The sequence below is a fragment of the Gymnoscopelus braueri genome (assembly GCF_963280865.1).
Source record: "Gymnoscopelus braueri genome assembly, chromosome: 11".
Classification (NCBI taxonomy): Eukaryota; Metazoa; Chordata; class Actinopteri; order Myctophiformes; family Myctophidae; genus Gymnoscopelus; species Gymnoscopelus braueri.
This window is the reverse complement of record NC_137613.1, coordinates 4,055,538-4,074,519: the sequence shown is the minus strand read 5'-3', so window position 1 is coordinate 4,074,519 and position 18,982 is coordinate 4,055,538. Positions and strand designations below refer to the sequence as shown.

Below are 18,982 nucleotides of genomic sequence, written 5' to 3'. Positions count from 1 at the left end.
CAGACAGTGGTAGCCGCCGGTACGAGAGAGCGTGTTCTAACCAACAAGGGACCCTGGTATACCGCCTTCCCAAATACAAAAAAGGTAAACAGGGTCCCGAAAGGGGCTACTCTGGTGTCATGATGGGAGAGAGCAGTCATCTATTCCACTGGAACGCTCTGTGTTGGGAACGTCAGGAAGAGACACTGAACTGTGATCGTTGGGTGAGTTAACCCAGTGGTTCTCACACTTGTTCATGTCAAGGACCCCCACATTGACACTTATTAGCCCGCGGACCCCCATTTTGAAAAGATATGCCAGGGACAAGATAAGAGAAGATTTTTTTTTTATGGCTCTAGCAGTGATTCTCAACCATTTTCATTTCAAGGACCCCCCAGTTTTAACATGCATTAGACTATGGACCCCCATTTAACGTCATTTCTATCTCTGGGACTACAATTTATATTGTAAAAGCTATGTTAATTTAACTCGGAGAGTGTACAAATGGAACCAAATGGACCCGTCCATTTGGTTCCATTTGTACACACTCTGAGTTACAAAAGTTAGGAACCATGTCCTTTTAAAGGTTAGGAACCATTTGGTTCCTAACTATCCATCATTTAACTGGGGACCCCCTGGAACTCCCTCAAGGACCCCTGGGGGTCCCCGGACCCCACTTTGAGAACCAATGAGTTAACCCATTGACTCTGGGCTCACGTTGAGTGAAGAGGCGTCTCCATTCTGTTCACACTGACTGAACACCAGCGTTGATCAGGCCTGCAACGAGGTTATTTAGTTCATGTTTATGACGGCTTTTTATTAGATTATTTCAGTGGGCTCACTACTGTACAAGATATATTGATGATTGGGTAAGCTCATTTGCATCCTTTCTGAGAATAGGAGGTATATATCTAAAAAGGGTATTTACATAATACATTTAAAATGTATCAATAAGGTAATATATTATTTCTTCAGGTAGAATTAAAAGGCTTCTGTTTATTTCATAATGTACTGTGCCCAGTTAAAATAGTAATTCCTTTTATTCCATAGGTTACCCAGGTTTATTTGAAAGGTTTAAAAACCTGTATTCAAGTGTAAGGTATATTTTAAAGGGCACTTTCCAACTAAGTGCCCTTAAGTTTACATGTATGACAGTTTATTGCCACGGCACTATTTTATAGTTATTTCCTACCTTTAATATCTTTGCACTATTTTCTGGAGGAAACAAAAAGAGGTATTTGGGTTGAACCCACCTGGTTTATTGTGTTCATTGTGGTTCCTAATAGGGACAGTTAGGGTCAGAGGTATCATTGTTGGTGGTTATTTAACTTACAAGGTTTGGTTGTTGGAATAGAAACCCTACAAGGGCTGTGTTAACACATTGGTAACCGGTAAGGTGTTCTGGTCAGTTATATATATTATTTCTTAATGGTGAATAAATACAATTCTTATACAACCTACCTTGTTGTCCTTTGAAAAGTAGATTTGAAGTGATGGGTGTAATGTGGTGTTGTCAGGGGTAAAATAATAGTCACATCATACAATCAATACTATAAGTTTATAGTTGCATGTTTAAGAGTTACAATTCAGAACTCAGGCGCTGTCTGTTAAGGTCATCAGCACCGAGGCAGCGTTACATATATATAAAATATTGTTGCGGTGTCCAAAACCATTCCTTTTTTATTATTAAAAACTAAATTAATAAAATGGTGATAATAGCCGATCCACAAGCATGTGGGCTTGTAGATCGGCTATTTTCAGAAATTTGTGCTTTAAAGTGTGACATTAATGTACTGAAAAAAACGAGGTTTCTGCCCAATAGCAACTATATTCATCCTCGAATTATTATTATCATTAGTGTGGTTGCCCTAACAGGGCAACCAGACTATAGTAATCCTCCGGCTTTATTAGTGTGGTTGCCCTAACAGGGCAACCAGACTATAGTACTTGATGAACTTTATTATTCCGGATAAACAATACTTTGCCGCGCATCTCCTCCCACAGTTTATTTTTCCCAATTTAGTGCCATATGTCAAAATGACCGGTCTCACCGGGAATCGTGTGCTTGTATTTTGCTAAGAGATTGGTTGCATAGTTTTATTGATATTGATTTATTAGTGCATTAAATTTCCCCATCCACTTTAATGGAAAAGTGAAAAATCTCAAATTCAAGTTTTTTTTTCTCAGAAACCGTAAAAGCTAGAGTTACCAGATTTGGAGGGGAGGTTCATGATTTAGTCCGAAATTATTAAAAAAAGAATTACACCAGTCGGCCTCATGGTGGCGCTATAACAGCCCTTTTTACGTTTTTGCCTATAACTCTTTAACCGTAGGTCGTAAAATCAAAACATATTTTCCCCTGGATTCCTTGGGTCATGACGCAACTCCCCATATAGGCCACGCCCATTTGCGTCTGGATAGATTTTCCGCCATTTTGAATTTTCTTCAAAACACACTTTTTGCTCCTTTTCCTACAAATTTTGTCCAAATCTCACACAAATCGGTACAGGTCATCTATGGACCCATGCGATAAATATATCCAAACGGCATTTTGATAGTCCTTACCGTTCGTCCGTAATTGGCTTTCAAAGTTAGTGGGAGGAGCTCGTTTTACCAAAAATGCCAAAAATCACAAACGAAACGTCCAATCGATCCCAAATTTGAATCACATGTCGAGGGTGGTTTACTCAACGAATCTCCAAAAGCATTTCCACTTTGACCCATAGGGGGCGCCACAACTGTGCAAAACGTAACCGTTTGATGCAAAAACATGATTTTTGGGGGGATCACTCAAATTGAAAAGCAGGTGATCTCAGGAGTGACATGACGATGTCATTGGCCCGCTACATTTGTGGGAGGGGCTTATTTATTTTAGTGGGAGGGGCCTATTTCTTCAAATCAAAACGTCATGTATCACGAACACAGGATCCAATCAGCACCAAATTCGAATGGTACGTCACGCGACCTCCGACGGTATTCCTCCAAGCATATTCCTCAAGTCCGGGCGGCGGCAACCCGCGACCGGCGACGGCGCAACCACACTTTGCAATTTCCCATAATTGCGACGCGTCTAGTTAGTGTGGTTGCCCTAACAGGGCAACCAGACTATTGTTCTAGGGATACTATCATAATCTTTCTAGATAAACAATACTTTAGACCGCATCTCCTCCCACAGTTTTTATCCCCCAATGTTGTGCCATATCTCAAAATGACCGTCTTGACCTGGAATCGTGCGCTTGTATTTTGCTAAGAGATTGGTTAAATAGTTTAATTGATATTGATTTATTAGTGCATTAAATTTCCCCATCCGCTTTAATGAAAAAGTGAAAAAACTCAAATTCAAGTATTTTTTTCTCTGAAATCGTAAGAGCTAGAGTTACCAGATTTGGAGGGGAGGTTCATAATTTAGTCCAAAATTATTGAAAAAATAATTACACCAATCGGCCACATGGTGGCGCTATAACAGCCCCCTTTACGTTTTGGCCTATAACTCTTGAACCGTAGGTCGTAAAATCAAAATGTATTTTTCCCTAGATTCCTTGGGTCATGACGCAACTCCCCATATAGGCCACGCCCATTTGCGTCAGGATAGATTTTCCGCCATTTTGAATTTTCTTCAAAACACACTTTTAGCTCCTCCTCCCATATATTTTGTCCAAATTTCACAAAAATCTGTACACATGATCTCTGGACCCATGCGATGAACATATCCAAACGGCATTTTGATAGTCCTTACCGTTCGTCCGTAATTGGCTTCCGAAGTTAGTGGGAGGGGCCCGTTTTATCAAAAATGCCTAAAATCACGAACAAAACGTCCAATCGATCCCAAATTTTAATCACATGTCGAGGGTGGTTTACTCAACAAATCCCCAAAATAATTTCCACTTTGATCCATAGGGGGCGCCACAAATGCTCAGAATGTAACCGTTTGATGCAAAAACCTTATTTTGGGGGGATCAATCCTCTCAAAATGAAACGCAAGTGATCTAAGGAGTTACGTGACAATGTAATTGGCACAGCCTCCGACGGTATTCCTCCCAGCGTATTCCTCGAGTCCCGGCGACAGCGACCCGCGACTAGCGTCGGTGCAACCACACTCTGCAATTGCCCAGAATTGCGACGCGTCTAGTTATTATTCTTGTAGATAAACAATAGTTTAGATCGTCTCTCCTCCCACAGTTTATTTTTCCCAATTTAGTGCCATATGTCAAAATGACCGGCCTCACCGGGAATCGTGTGCTTGTATAAGGCTAAGAGATTGGTTGCATAGTTTTATTGATATTGATTTATTAGTGCATTAAATTTCCCCATCCACTTTAATGGAAAAGTGCAAAAACTCAAATTCAAGTATTTTTTTCTCAGAAACCGTAAGAGCTAGAGTTACCAGATTTGGAGGGGAGGTTCCTAATTTAGTCCTAAATTATTGATATAATAATTACACTAATCGGCCACATGGTGGCGCTATAACAGCCCCCTTTACGTTTTGGCCTATAACTCTTGAACCGTAGGTCGTAAAATCAAAATGTCTTTTTCCCTAGATTCCTTGGGTCATGACGCAACTCCCCATATAGGCCACGCCCATTTGCGTCAGGATAGATTTTCCGCCATTTTGAATTATCTTCAAAACACACTTTTAGCTCCTCCTCCCATATATTTTGTCCAAATTTCACAAAAATCTGTACACATGATCTCTGGACCCATGCGATAAACATATCCAAACGGCATTTTGATAGTCCTTACCGTTCGTCCGTAATTGGCTTCCGAAGTTAGTGGGAGGGGCCCGTTTTATCAAAAATGCCTAAAATCACGAACAAAACGTCCAATCGATCCCAAATTTTAATCACATGTCGAGGGTGGTTTACTCAACAAATCCCCAAAATAATTTCCACTTTGATCCATAGGGGGCGCCACAAATGCTCAGAATGTAACCGTTTGATGCAAAAACCTTATTTTGGGGGGATCAATCCTCTCAAAATGAAACGCAAGTGATCTAAGGAGTTACGTGACGATGTAATTGGCACAGCCTCCGACGATTCCTCCCAGCGTATTCCTCGAGTCCCGGCGACAGCGACCCGCGACTAGCGTCGGTGCAACCACACTCTGCAATTGCCCAGAATTGCGACGCGTCTAGTTATTATTATTATCATTATTATTATTATAATAACAATTAGGCCGAAAGGCATGGCGAGAGAGTATGTCCGTCCGTGTGTCATTCTGTCTGTGAACAGCTAATCTCTGATCTCTTTGATCTCAGTGAAACTGTGCACACACTCCCTGGATGCCAATTCAGAACCTCTGCCCCAAATGTTTCACATGGGCCTTTTATAGCGCCACCAGGAGGCCGATTTGTGCAAAGCACATTTTTTAACAGTACTCCTACAGATTTTGTCCAAAAATCCCGCAAATCGGTACACAGCTACTCTATAGTCATTAAACAAAACTGGTCTTTCAGATTTTTCATATTCCATTCTGATTGGCTAAAATCGGCTTCCACAGTTTGCAGGAATGCTCTGTTTTGAACAAAATGCCTCAAATCATGAACACAGCGTGCAATTTCAGTGAAATTTTGCACGCACATTCCCACTAGTCAATCAGCCTCATGGTGGCGCTATAACAGGCCAATTCGTGTTTTTACCAATAACTGCACAGATCTGTGTAAAACGTTGTATGCGCACTCCCTAGAGAACAAGGAAAAACCTCTGCCCTGCATTTCTTACATCTGCCTTTTATAGCGCCACCAGGAGGCTAACTTATGTAAAACTATTTGTTTTATATTAAGCCTTCAGAAATGTCACGCATATCGGTACACATGATCTCTATAGTCATATGATCAAGACGGATCTGTTAGATTTTTCAGATTCCATCCTGTTTGGCTAAGATTGACATCCAAAGGTTGCAGGAGTGTCCCGTTTTGAACAAAATGCAGCAAATCATGAACACAGCATCCGATGCGGTGAAACTTGAGATGTACAGTAGTGGAGTGGAAGTACTGAAAATAAAGTAAAAATACAGACAATTTTTACTTACGTACATTACTTGAGTAAATGTACTTAGTTACTTTAAACCACTGAGATGATGTCCTTTGCACCATTACCCCACACGTATAATTAGACCAATTTGATCTTGTGGGGTAAATGCAGCTTTCAGCTTTACCCAGCTGATGTCTGCCCACAGAGGAGCAGTTAAGAGGTTAAGTGTCTTGCTAAGAGACACTCAGACACACTGCTGGGGTCGGGTCTTGAACCTGTGACCTTCTGCTCACCAGACAGTCACTCTACCCATTCACCTATATGGATGTCTCTTTGATCACAGTGGTTCTCAAACATTTTCATGTCAAGGACCCCCACATTGATATGTATTTGGCCACGGACCCCCGTCTGAATAGATGTTGTGCCAGGGGGGCCCCAACAAAAGATTTGTGTTTAAAACTTTCAAACATAATTCAGAATTTGTCAAACAAAAACCATGAATGTTCAAAATTTAGATCAGCTTCTGTATCACTTTAGATTTGAGCTATATTATTTGATACTTTGGCTATTCAAAAAATAGCAGATCTACAAGCTCATAGCGCGGCACCGAGCTATGAGCTTGTAGATCTGCTATTTCTGAAAAATCTTCAACATTAAATGTTGAAGATTTTTCAGAAATAGCAGATCTTTTATCATATTTGCACACATTTTGTGCAAATCTTTGAATATATAATTTTTTTAAGCGAACATTTGTAACTCAAATCTTTGCATCTGGAGGTCCCTGGAACAACATATTTTACAAATGTTCGCTTTAAAAGAAATATAAATATATATATATATATATTTATATAGATATAATTTTCTTTCTTTTTTTTTTTTTCAAAGATTTGCACAACTTTTCTAAAAAAGCAGATATACAAGCTTGTAGCGCGGCACTCGGTGCTGTGCTATGAGCTTGTAGATCTGCTATTTTTTTGAATAGCCAAATAAATGTTAAAATGTCACAGATGCGTTCCTGGTCTTAATGGGTTAACACAGTGAACTGTTGTACTTGCTGAACAACAAAAAGACAAATGGATTCATCACATAAAAGCCAGAGGCTTGTTTCCATTGAGCTCCATAAACATTCAAACATCTAGACAACTCCAGAAGTGTGAGCTTGTAGATCTGCTCTTTTCAATAATATTCCTGAAATCCTTTAACAACACTTGTTATCATGAGCCTGGCCTGAGTCAGGGGATTCCTCACGCTCCATAAGAGGACCAGCTGGACTGAAACTATCTTCTTAGAGCACCGCCTTACCCCTTATCCCTGAACTTCTTTGCCATGGTTTTACTATTTTGAAAAACATTTTTAAATAGACGATTTACAAGCTTACAACGTGTTGATGTAGATCGGCTAGTTGAACTATTTTAAAATGTTTTTAAAAATCTGTAAAATCTGTCTAATGCGTTCAGGGATAAGGGTTAAGATAGGATAGGACCCTTGATCGCTCCAGTATGAACACAGGTAAATGAATAGTGTTTTATAAAGGTTTTAACCACTTTATACGGCCTAGGTTGGCCACTTGATGGCGCCATCTGACCAGGTATTTTAATCCCACTGATGAAGTGATGGTGAACAGCTGCATCAAAAGCTTAACCTCTTAAACCAGTGGTTCTCAACCAGTGGTCCGGGGACCACTAGTGGTCCTTGAAGGGGTTCCAGGTGGTCCCCAGTTAAATGCTGGAGAGTTGGTAACCAAATTGACCCTTATATAGATCTTTAACTATTGAGAGTTACGGGTCCATTTGGTTTCATTTTACACTCAATAGTTAAATTATTGTTAAACATCTGCATTACTTAATTAAAAGAAGTAACACAATTAGAGAATGTAGAAGAATAGTTATTTTGATGAAGGTTTGCCTGTTATCTCTCCTATGGAACCAACATCAATACAACATGGATGGAATTGTGGACAAAATCTTCTCCAACGATAACAAAATATTGTAAGTCTTGTGTCTGAGAGTCTAAACCTCATCAAACGGTGGTTCTGTGGCTCAAATGCAGAATAAATAATGGACCTTGATATGAAAAAGGTTGAAAAGCACTGACTTAAACCTTTATAATATGTGACCCAGGCCTCTCTACTTGGTCCACTCCTTCACTTGTACATCATCATGTTCAGTGCAGAGAGTTCCATCCAGTCTAATGGAGAATCCTGCAGACATTATGGAACGTGTCCTCAATTCATTGCATTTTGGTATATTAAAGGAGTAGTTCACCCCAAAACATTACTTCCTTTCTATCATTTACACCCCATGAAGCCTGGAATTCATTAGTATTTCCAGTAGGAGACACAAAGAGTCAACTTTGAGTCTCCTACCAGAGACATTAGCATCTTTACTCTGTTCATCACTTTATTGTCTCAGGAATGTGACTAAAACAAACAAATCTCCATGAATTCAAGGCTTCATGGGGTGTGTCATTGATAGAAAATAAGATTTTTTTTGGGTGAACTATCCCTTTAAGGGACTAATGTAAACAATGTTGTCCAGATACTGTGTTCTCTCTCTCTCTCTCTCTCTCTCTCTCTCTCTCTCTCTCTCTCTCTCTCTCTCTCTCTCTCTCTCTCTCTCTCTCTCTCTCTCTCTCTCCTCACTGTACTCTAGTCTCTGTAATAAGGCCCTTAAGTGTAATATTAGATCTAATACACTTTTAATTGATCAGAATGTGTCATGTCTGTTGGTGGAGCAGAGATTAGCTGACAGTCTGGATGTATTTTTAGGAACATTTCTTCTTTTCTGAAAACCTTAAAAAATATGACTTATTTATTATGCTATGAGGCTAATGTTATGTTTTATGTCCTGTCATCTATCTATGAAGAGGAGGAGGAAGAAGAGGAGGAGGAGGAGGAGGAGGAAGAGGAGGAAGAGGAGGAGGAGGAGGAGGCCGCACAACTCTTAGCCACGATGCAAACATGTATTTAAAGGTACGGTCACCTCATCAGCGCTGGTCAGTGGTGTAAAGTAACTAGGTACATATACTCAAGTACTGTACTTAAGTACAATTTTGAGGTACTTTTACTCTACTTGAGTATTTCCAATTGTCTATAGTTTTTATTTTTGATACAGTAGACCAGTGGAACTCACAGCTGGTTGATGTCAAGGACCCCCAAATAGATGTATGTGTTTGGCCACAGAACCCCATCTGAAAAGATTTTAAAAATCTGTCTTTAAAAAGGCTTTGAAAATAGCAGATCTACAAGCTAAAACACGGCGCAAGCTTGTAGATCTGCTATTTTCAAATAGCCAAATAGCCGATAGGGTCAACGTGGTTAAATAGATTTTCATGCTATATTATTTAACTACATTAGACTGACATACAGACAGTGTTGTTTGTTTCTATAAGACAGACAGACAGACAGACAGACAGACAGACAGACAGACAGACCTCTCAGTACATAAACATTAAACATGAACAATGTTTAACTTATTTCAGCAGCAGGTCAGGTAACAACATGTTGTGAAGATCAGATAAAACTGTAGTAGTGAGGTGAACACAATGCTGCATATATATGACATCATTTAACTTAGAAACCGGTTGTTACATAACACGTGTGTGTGTGTGTGTGTGTGTGTGTGTGTGTGTGTGTGTGTGTGTGTGTGTGTGTGTGTGTGTGTGTGTGTGTGTGTGTGTCCTCTGTCAGGTAAGGGTGTAATTTTCCATGTCTGTGGAGGATCACATGGTTCATAACAGGGCGGGGCACTAGGACCTGTTGCAGCAACACTCCACCTGGTTGAGAACAACACCTCCAGTATGACAGAGCTGTCAGTGTGTTGATTCAACTGAACCGTCTGGACTCCATCTTGTTTTGCCTCGTCGGATCAAAGCATAAAGATTATTGCAGGGTAAGAGATTTTAAACAATACACTGTAGCAATAATCTCTCTAGTCTGGTGTTAAGAATGTTAACCACTTGAACCCCACACACCCTATTCTGGGGGGAACGTGTGGCGTTGTGATGCATTGTGAGCTTGTAGATCTGCTATTTTTGGCAAAGAGATTTGGTGTAGAGGGAAAAACATTATCCGAGTACAGAGACAGGTGTGTTTTACTAAGAATAGAGGGGTGAAGGGGTTAATGTTGTTGAAGTGTTTTATACATTATACTAGAACCACTTGGTATTTAATATCTAAAAGTTTGTCTGAATCTGAATGAGTAAAAGTATTATAAACACAACCTGTACTGTTGATATGGATGAATCCACAGAGCGCTCCCCTGGTGCATCATAACTGCTGTGTCAGAATGCACACCACAGCAAGAGTCTCTCTGTGGATTCCTCTATAGGAAGCATGTCTTGAAATCACTGTTTAGTTCTGCCTGGAATATAGACGGAGACAGTGATAGAAAGATCGTGTGTGTGTGTGTGTGTGTGTGTGTGTGTGTGTGTGTGTGTGTGTGTGTGTGTGTGTGTGTGTGTGTGTGTGTGTGTGTGTGTGTGTGTGTGTGTGTGTGTGTGTGTGTGTGTGTGTGCGCGCAGAGAGGAGTGTTCCCTGTGTGTGTTTGCACCAGACTCATAGAGAGAGAGAGAGTTCCGTCTCGTTGCAAAGCTGGCCGCTATGGGCTGTAGTTCCAAACATTGGAACTTCCTCAGTGAGATTTCCACATTCCATTCTTTCAACGGGAGTCCATGCTAGTGTTCTAACTCTCATAGTTATATCACGCTGGTTTGCACCAGGGAGACAAAGGCAAGACCCGCCCAGCTCTGCCTCTGATATGATATCTGACCCTATTCACCTGTTTCTTGGCTGTGTGTTTTCCACTTCCTGTCGGATTTCATTGGATATCATTAGTCATCTGACCGGTTTCATTGGATTTCATTGGATCAAAAGACAGGAAGTGGAACACAGTGAAAAGCATAGGAAACAGGTGGATACCTTAACCAATCATCACTCCTCTTGTCTAAACCTTAACCAATCAGAGGCAGAATAGGGCGGGTCATGTCTCTGCTGTTTTAAAGGCTTGCTGTGCTGAGGTTAGAGCAGGGTTTCTCAAAGTGTGGGCCGTGGCACCCTAGGGTGCTGTAACATAAGTCCAGGGACGCTGCAGAATACTTTGATCATATTAGGAATGTATCAATATCACTTCAGTTTAACCACTTAGTAATACAGACCTGAGTTACACTGTACTTGGTGTGTTTGTGGTACATTGAGGCTTAACTAGACTGCGGGTTACCAGGCCTAGCTGCTTAAAAGAAGTGTAGAAGAGACGTCCGGACCAGGTTCAGAATCATTCATTTATTCAGCATTCAGTACAACAGCATAGCTTCCAGGGACAGAGCCTCTGTCCACCCCCAGCCTCAGGGCGTGGTCAGTACTCCCTCACAAGTCATTTACAGTCACTCTTTATACTGTAGATTCACATTACAATAACAGGAGGTTCATGTGGGTGGGGGTCAATGAGATTCCCCCCACCAGTTGATCAATTCCTTTGTTCAGTGTCGCTATCTGTCTGTATCCTGCCTGTCAGGAAGCCAGGCTGATGTCTTCAGGTTAACAATAGAGATGCAAATCACCATCACACCTGGCAGCAGACTTCCTCTTGAACAACAGGTCAACATTAACATCATGTGCTTGAAGAGCCCAGAAGTGCAGACAGTTAGACTGTGTCTGTTTACAACACATGGCTCCTCCTGACTGTAGTCAAATAACTTCTATCATTTATATCTGCTTTTGACCTGCATACTGTTCATAAAATATAAGAAAATAAGGGCCAATATACGACATGTTCTTTTTCAATCTACACCAAATGTCTTTGCCAAAAATAGCAGATCTACAAGCTCACAACCTTGTAGATCTGCTATTTTTGGGGTGAATATTCCCCCCAGAATAGGGATGCTGGGGTTCAAGTGGTTAAACGTCAAGTATAAAGTTATTTTCAATCTGTCCTATAATGGAAAGTTTTCCTCGTGACAAACTGTATATCATATTATCTGTATCTTATGTATTAACACTACATATTTACGTACCATAATATTAATATACGGTACCAATGTAAGGCTGTGGATGTAAAGGTTAATTGCAGGGGGTCCCTGAGACAGATACGTTTGAGGACCACTGGGTTAGAGTGACAGTAGATCACTGGATGATAATAAACATTATAATCCTCTGAAGCCTATTTTAATCTCAGTCATTGTAACAGATGTTGTTGAATTGCTAAAGTAATTAGTTACAATACTAGTTAGTAAAAAGGTAGTGGAGTTCAACACTGGTCAGCAACATGTTTAGAAGAGCAGAGCAGAACAGAAGTCCATGTGAGTTAGATAGATCAGTGGCTCTGAAACATCTTCATGTCAAGGAGCCATAAACTGATTTGTATTTATAATCATAAAACATTGAGCCAGCGGCCCCCATAAGAGAAGACAGTCAACATTATTCAAAAAATAGCAGATCTACAAGCTCACAACGAGTCACAATATGATGCGTTGTGAGCTTGTGGATCTACTACTTAAAAAAAGCTGTAAAATAAAATAGGGTTTAACTTTTTAAACTGGTACTCATTTTGGGTGACTGCTCATAAGTCCGACATCCCACTACTCCCACTACGTGGCTTCCCCGTGCGGTTAGGGTTAGGGTTAGGGTTAGTAATGTCGGAACAATGACATGTAACCCTCATTTTGCTGGGTAACTAAAAGGGGACCAGGTACCCCCAGGGGTCCTCGGGGTCCCTGGTCCCCATGTTGAGAACCAGTGAGTTAGATCATGTTAGTGATGTGTTGTAATTAGAATCACATCACAGTTTAAGTAAAGTCATGTGACCTCAGGGGAGTTTGGTCTTATGATACTTTGTTGTAGAGTGAGGTGTGTGTGTGTGTGTGTGTGTGTGTGTGTGTGTGTGTGTGTGTGTGTGTGTGTGTGTGTGTGTGTGTGTGTGTGTGTGTGTGTGTGTGTGTGTGTGTGTGTGTGTGTGTGTGTGTGTGTGTGTGTGTGTGTGTGTGTGTGTGTGTGCACACGCACGCGCGCACGCATATAGATATATATGTGAACATATAGATCCTTGTAAAATAATATGATAAGAATAAACAATAAGTTATGACTGACATTTCTCACAGTGAGTCACTCAGAGTCTCCTCAGCAGTTTACTGTAAATCATGTGATGTGACCACAGAGGAAGTTGGTCCTTGCTGCTTTCAGTTCCTCTGTCTGTCTGTCTCTAAGTTAGTTAGTTAGTATTCATATTTTAGCATTTTCCCCATATATATTCTATGTCGAAAAATATTGTCATCTGGGCTCAACTGAGACAGAAGCAGCTGATGTGTTTACTCCTCCATTCAACGGTGTGTTACCGAGAGAGACACAGCTGCTGTATACTTCTCCCTACAACGGTGTTTTACCGATTGGATTGTGCTGTTTGTGTATGTCTTCTAAATATTCTGTATTATTTATTCACCGTTAAGATCAATTCCGAATATTCGGTGCATCCCTAGTAGAAATAGAGCTTCATGTACATCTGAAGACCATTAGACTAAACCACCTAGATTTAGGAGGTTCAGCCTCCATTAGTTTTCTCTGAACCCACAGAGGCTGTTAATAATAATGAATACAATTTACTGCTTTAATAATGAAATCTTATATATGGAATATGCAAATAAATGGATCTTATAACAATGAGTTTTTACTGCAGACAGTTTTCTCTGTAGCTGCCAGTAGCTCTGTGCACTGGGCTCTGAAGCACCAGTACTGCTGTTATCTCCATCTTTAGGAAACATAGAACAAGAGCAAAGCTTCCTACATTCACTATAGTTTATATTCAGTGACTTTATCACCTGCCTTTGTATTGATATAAGCTAATGACATGATTCTCTGCCCTTTTACTGTTTCAGTCTGGCTTTTGTGAGACTGTAGCACAATATAAAGATAAATGCATCAATCTGATGCACATTGAAAGGAAAATAGATCTACAATATGAAGGCAAGCGCATTTCATTGAAATGAATAGGCTGCCATTTCCCACGCCTCATCCAGTTCTTCTAATAATCCATGATTATAAGGGATTTAATCTGCTAACTTTTTAAAGCTTTGTTCATTTATTTTAGATCCACCTCACATTAGTGTGATTTTGCTTTGTATGTTATCACAAACAAGTATTAGATTGTGTGTGTGTGTGTGTGTGTGTGTGTGTGTGTGTGTGTGTGTGTGTGTGTGTGTGTGTGTGTGTGTGTGTGTGTGTGTGTGTGTGTGTGTGTGTGTGTGCGCGCGTCCCCATGTCACACGCCATCTACGCTGTAACTGTAGACACTCCCACTATGATAGAACTTTATGTGTTAATACACCGTCAACCATTTTGACACAACATCACAGAGAGCTGAACAACATGGACTCCATTTAGATTTGTGACATCACGTTAAACCATAAAGATTAATATAGGGTAAGTGTAATTAATCAATATATACTATAATTAATTTCTCTAGTCTGGTATTATATAATTGATTGTTGGGTCTTTATACTATAACTTGGTCATAAAAGTTTAAAATGCAAACAATGAAGTATCTCTTATCACTTATTACACCTCTCTCTCTCTCTCTCTCTCTCTCTCTCTTCTCTCTTCTCTCTCTCTCTTCGTATCAACACCAACATGTATCAGACAGATCCTGTTAAAGGCCGGATTAACCGTTTGTGGTTTCCTGGGCTTCAGGTGCGCTTGGGGCTGAAAATGTTTGGGGGGGGGGGTGCTGTAAATGTTCTCTTCCTCAGCAGGGTGATGGGTGATGGGTGCTGCCGCCGCAGTTGCTGTTTCATCACCCTAACCAGTGGTGGCTTATCCAACGGGCTTGAGGTGTTGAAGCGCAGGGCACCAACCTTGTGGGGGGGCTCCAAACGACGTGAAAAAAATAAAATAAACAGCAAAAATACACCGCGCTGCTCCACGCATCACCCCCCCCCCCCCCCCCCCCCCCCCGTTGGCAAAATGCAGATATTTTGAGATGGGGGTCCGCAGCCAAATACATATCATTATGGGGGTAATAATAATATTAATAATAATAAACATATGGGATAAGTTAGGACAGTGAGTCACTCAGAGTCTCCACAGCAGTTTACTGTAAATCATGTGATGTGACCAGAGAGGAAGTTGGTCCTTGCTGCTTACAGTTCCTGTCTGTCTGTCTGTCTGTCTGTCTGTCTGTCTGTCTGTCTGTCTGTCTGTCTGTCTGTCTGTCTGTCTGTCTGTCTGTCTGTCTGTCTCTAGTAATAATAGTAAAGTGTGTGAATCCTCCTATCTATACCTACACAACAAAATGATCTCAAGATAAATTTCAAGATAAAAAACAGACAATTCAATAACAGCGTGAAATATCAGACGTATTATTATTATTGCATTGACAACTGAATTTATCAAATGTTTTATGGTCATGATTCACCAGGAGTCTGGATGATTTGGTTCCAGGCTTAAAATAATGTCTATAAATATTTTTCGGAAATCTCTTTGGGAAAAAAAAATTGGGTTTTCTATCTGTGGCACCACAAAATGGCCGCCACTGCGATGCCCTATTGGAAATAAATTGGGCCTCTTCCTTACTTCCTTCACAGATGGTAATTAAGGTTGTGTTCCATTCTGGTCAAACAGAGTCAGGGTGTTGACTCACTGGAAACACTCTGCTACACCAGAGGGTCTCAAAGTGTGGTCCAGGGACCCTCATGGTTCCTTGAGGGGGTTCTAAATGGACCCTTACGGGTGTGTAACTCTATGACTCTGAGTCACTCCATTATGTAAATGAGTATAAATTGAGCTTCATGTACATAGTGGACACGGGTCATGACTCTGCTTTCAAGTAAATCCCATTTATCACAGAAGTTTCATTAAATATGACATGTTCCTATTTTGCACATATTAAGTACCAGGTCTTATGACTTAACTTAAAACCTGGAGGCGTGGCCAATGTTGTATCACTATTTTGAGTGGCTAAACAGCATTGGCCATGCCTCCAGGTGTTAAGTTAAGTTAAGTCATAAGACCTGGTACTTGAGACGCGCAAAATAGGACCCTCAATGTCCCAGTGTTGGAATCCTTTTAGTTGAAATGCAGCCACACAGTTTATACAGTTTAGCTTTAAACATGTTTGAACAGTTTAAGCTAACGGTAGCCTCATAGAGTTATAATATATCTAGAGGGTGGATTGCCCCACCCCCAGCTATTCATTTCAATGAAATTGCTCAGTGGCGTTTTGAAGCACCCGGAAGTAAAAAATATTGGTTCCATATTGGTTCCATGGGTCCATTCCATTGGTTCCATGGGTCCATTCCATTGGTTCCATGGGTCGTGACGCGTCGTGAGCAGGTGCACAAACGGCAGATGCACGCGCAGTAGCATTTTAAGTGCATTCTCAGATTTGACCACTAAGCTTGGCCGCTTCACTGTTCTACCGTGGTTTTGGGGGCTTGGGTAGCCTACATGTTGCTGTCGGAGCAGTAGTGTTGTTGAACAGTGTTTAAGCTAACAAGCTAACGGTAGCAGCCTAAAAGCTGCTGTCAGAGCAGTAGTGTTGTTGAACAGTGTTTAAGCTAACAAGCTAACGGTAGCCTACATACTGCTGTCAGAGCAGTAGTGTTGTTGAACAGTGTTTAAGCTAACAAGCTAATGGCAATGTGCATGCTGCTATCATAGCAGTAGTATTGTTGAACAGTGTTTAAGCTAACAAGATAACGGTAGCGTGCATACTACTATCATAGCAGTAGTGTTGTTGAACAGTGTTTAAGCTAACAAGCTAACGGTAGCAGCCTAAATGCTGCTGTCAGAGCAGTAGTGTTGTTGAACAGTGTTTAAGCTAACAAGCTAACGGTAGCCTACATGCTGCTCTCAGAGCAGTAGTGTTGTTGAACAGTGTTTAAGCTAACAAGCTAATGGTAGTGTGCATGCTACTATCATAGCAGTAGTGTTGTTGAACAGTGTTTAAGCTAACAAGCTAATGGTAGTCTACATGCTGCTGTCAGAGCAGTAGTGTTGTTGAACAGTGTTTAAGCTAACAAGCTAACGGTAGCCTACATGCTGCTGTCAGAGCAGTATAGTGTTGTTGAACAGTGTTTAAGCTAACAAGATAACGGTAGCGTGCATACTGCTATCTTAGCAGTAGTGTTGTTGAACAGCGTTTAAGCTAACAAGCTAACGGTAGCCTGCATGCTGCTATCATAGCAGTAGTTTTGTTGAACAGTTTTTAAGCTAACAAGCTAACAGTAGCGTGCATAGTGCTGTCAGAGCAGTAGTAATGTTGAACAGTGTTTAGGATAACAAGCTAACGGTAGCCTACATGCTGCTGTCAGAGCAGTAGTTTTGTTGAACAGTTTTTAAGCTAACAAGCTAACAGTAGCGTGCATAGTGCTGTCAGAGCAGTAGTAATGTTGAACAGTGTTTAGGATAACAAGCTAACGGTAGCCTACATGCTGCTGTCAGAGCAGTAGTGTTGTTGAACAGTGTATAAGCTAACAAGCTAACGGTAGCCTGCATGCTGCTATCATAGCAGTAGTGTTGTTGAACAGTGTTTAAGCTAATAGGCTAATGGGAGCCTACATGCTGCTGTCAGAGCGGTAGTGTTGTTGAACAGTGTTTAAGCTAACAAGCTAACGGTAGTGTGCATGCTGCTATCATAGCAGTAGTGTTGTTGAACAGTGTTTAAGCTAACAAGCTAATGGTAGCCTACATGCTGCTGTCAGAGCAGTAGTGTTTACATGCCCTTAAAGAAGGAAAGTAATAGCTCCCTGACACCACTTCTAGATTGTCTTAACAATGTTAAAACCTGGATGGCTTTTAACTGTCTAAGTGTCAATGAAAAAAAGACATAGTGTCATAGTGTTTGGGCCTAGTGGTCTTGGCATTATACCCACCAATCTGGGCTCCCTACAGTCTTATGTGAAACCTGTTTTCTCCAACCTTGGAGTCAAATTAGACAATGTGCTCATATTAGACAAACAGGTAACTGCTGTGGTCAGCTCCAGTTTCTATCAACTGAGACTACTTGTCCGAATTAAGTCAGTTCTGTCTTTAATGATTTTGAGCGCGTCATTCACGCCTTTATTTCCACACGCTTGGACTACTGTGACGCGCTGTATGTCGGGCTAAATCAAGCCTCCTTGGCACGCCTGCAGCTGGTCCAAAAGTCTGCGGCACGCCACCTGACAGGAACCAGTAGGCGTGAGCACATTACGCCCGTGCTGGCCTCACTCCACTGGCTACCTGTTTGCTTCAGAATTGATTTTAAAATGATATTGTTTGTTTTTAAATCCCTGAATGGATTGGCACCACAGTACCTCTCTGACCTCATAAAGGTCTATACCCCCCCAAGGTCACTGCAGTCTGCCGGCCAGCTAAATCTAGAGGACACAGTAAAGACCAACTTAGAGACCAGAGGCGACCGAGCCTTTGCTGCCATAGCCCCCACACTATGGAATGCGCTCCCCCCATGTTAAAAGGGCCCCCACCATTGAGACTTTTAAATCTCGGCTTAAGACACACCTTTATACCTTGGCATTTTAACCCCGCTTGAGAGTTTCTGTGGTCTATGTCTTATTTGTTTTCTGTGTGTTTTTGCTGGTGTTTTCTGTGTTTTTTAGCATGTTTTAACAGTGTATTTTGCATGATTTTCTGTACAGCACTTTGTAAACCCTGGTTGTGCTATACAAATAAAGTGGATTGGATTGGATTGAGAGCAGTAGTGTTGTTGAACAGTGTTTAAGCTAACAAGCTAATGGTAGCCTACATGCTGCTGTCAGAGCAGTATAGTATTGTTGAACAGTGTTTAAGCTAACACGCTAACGGTAGCGTGCATGCTGCTATCATAGCAGTAGTGTTGTTGAACAGTTTTTAAGCTAACAAGCTAACGGTAGCGTGCATGCTGCTGTCAGAGAAGTAGTGTTGTTGAACAGTGTTTAAGCTAACAAGCTAACGGTAGCCTGCATGCTGTTGTCAGAGCAGTAGTGTTGTTGAACAGTGTTTAAGCTAACAAGCTAACGGTAGCCTACATGCTGCTGTCAGAGCAGTATAGTATTGTTGAATAGTGTTTAAG

General features: G+C 41.1%; 1 protein-coding gene across 1 annotated transcript in view; it reads left to right on the top strand.

Annotated features, from left to right (window-relative positions):
• Positions 1-18,982, top strand: part of LOC308094995 (uncharacterized protein) — a 793,896-nt gene that overhangs the window by 670,920 nt on the left and 103,994 nt on the right. The window lies entirely within an intron of this gene.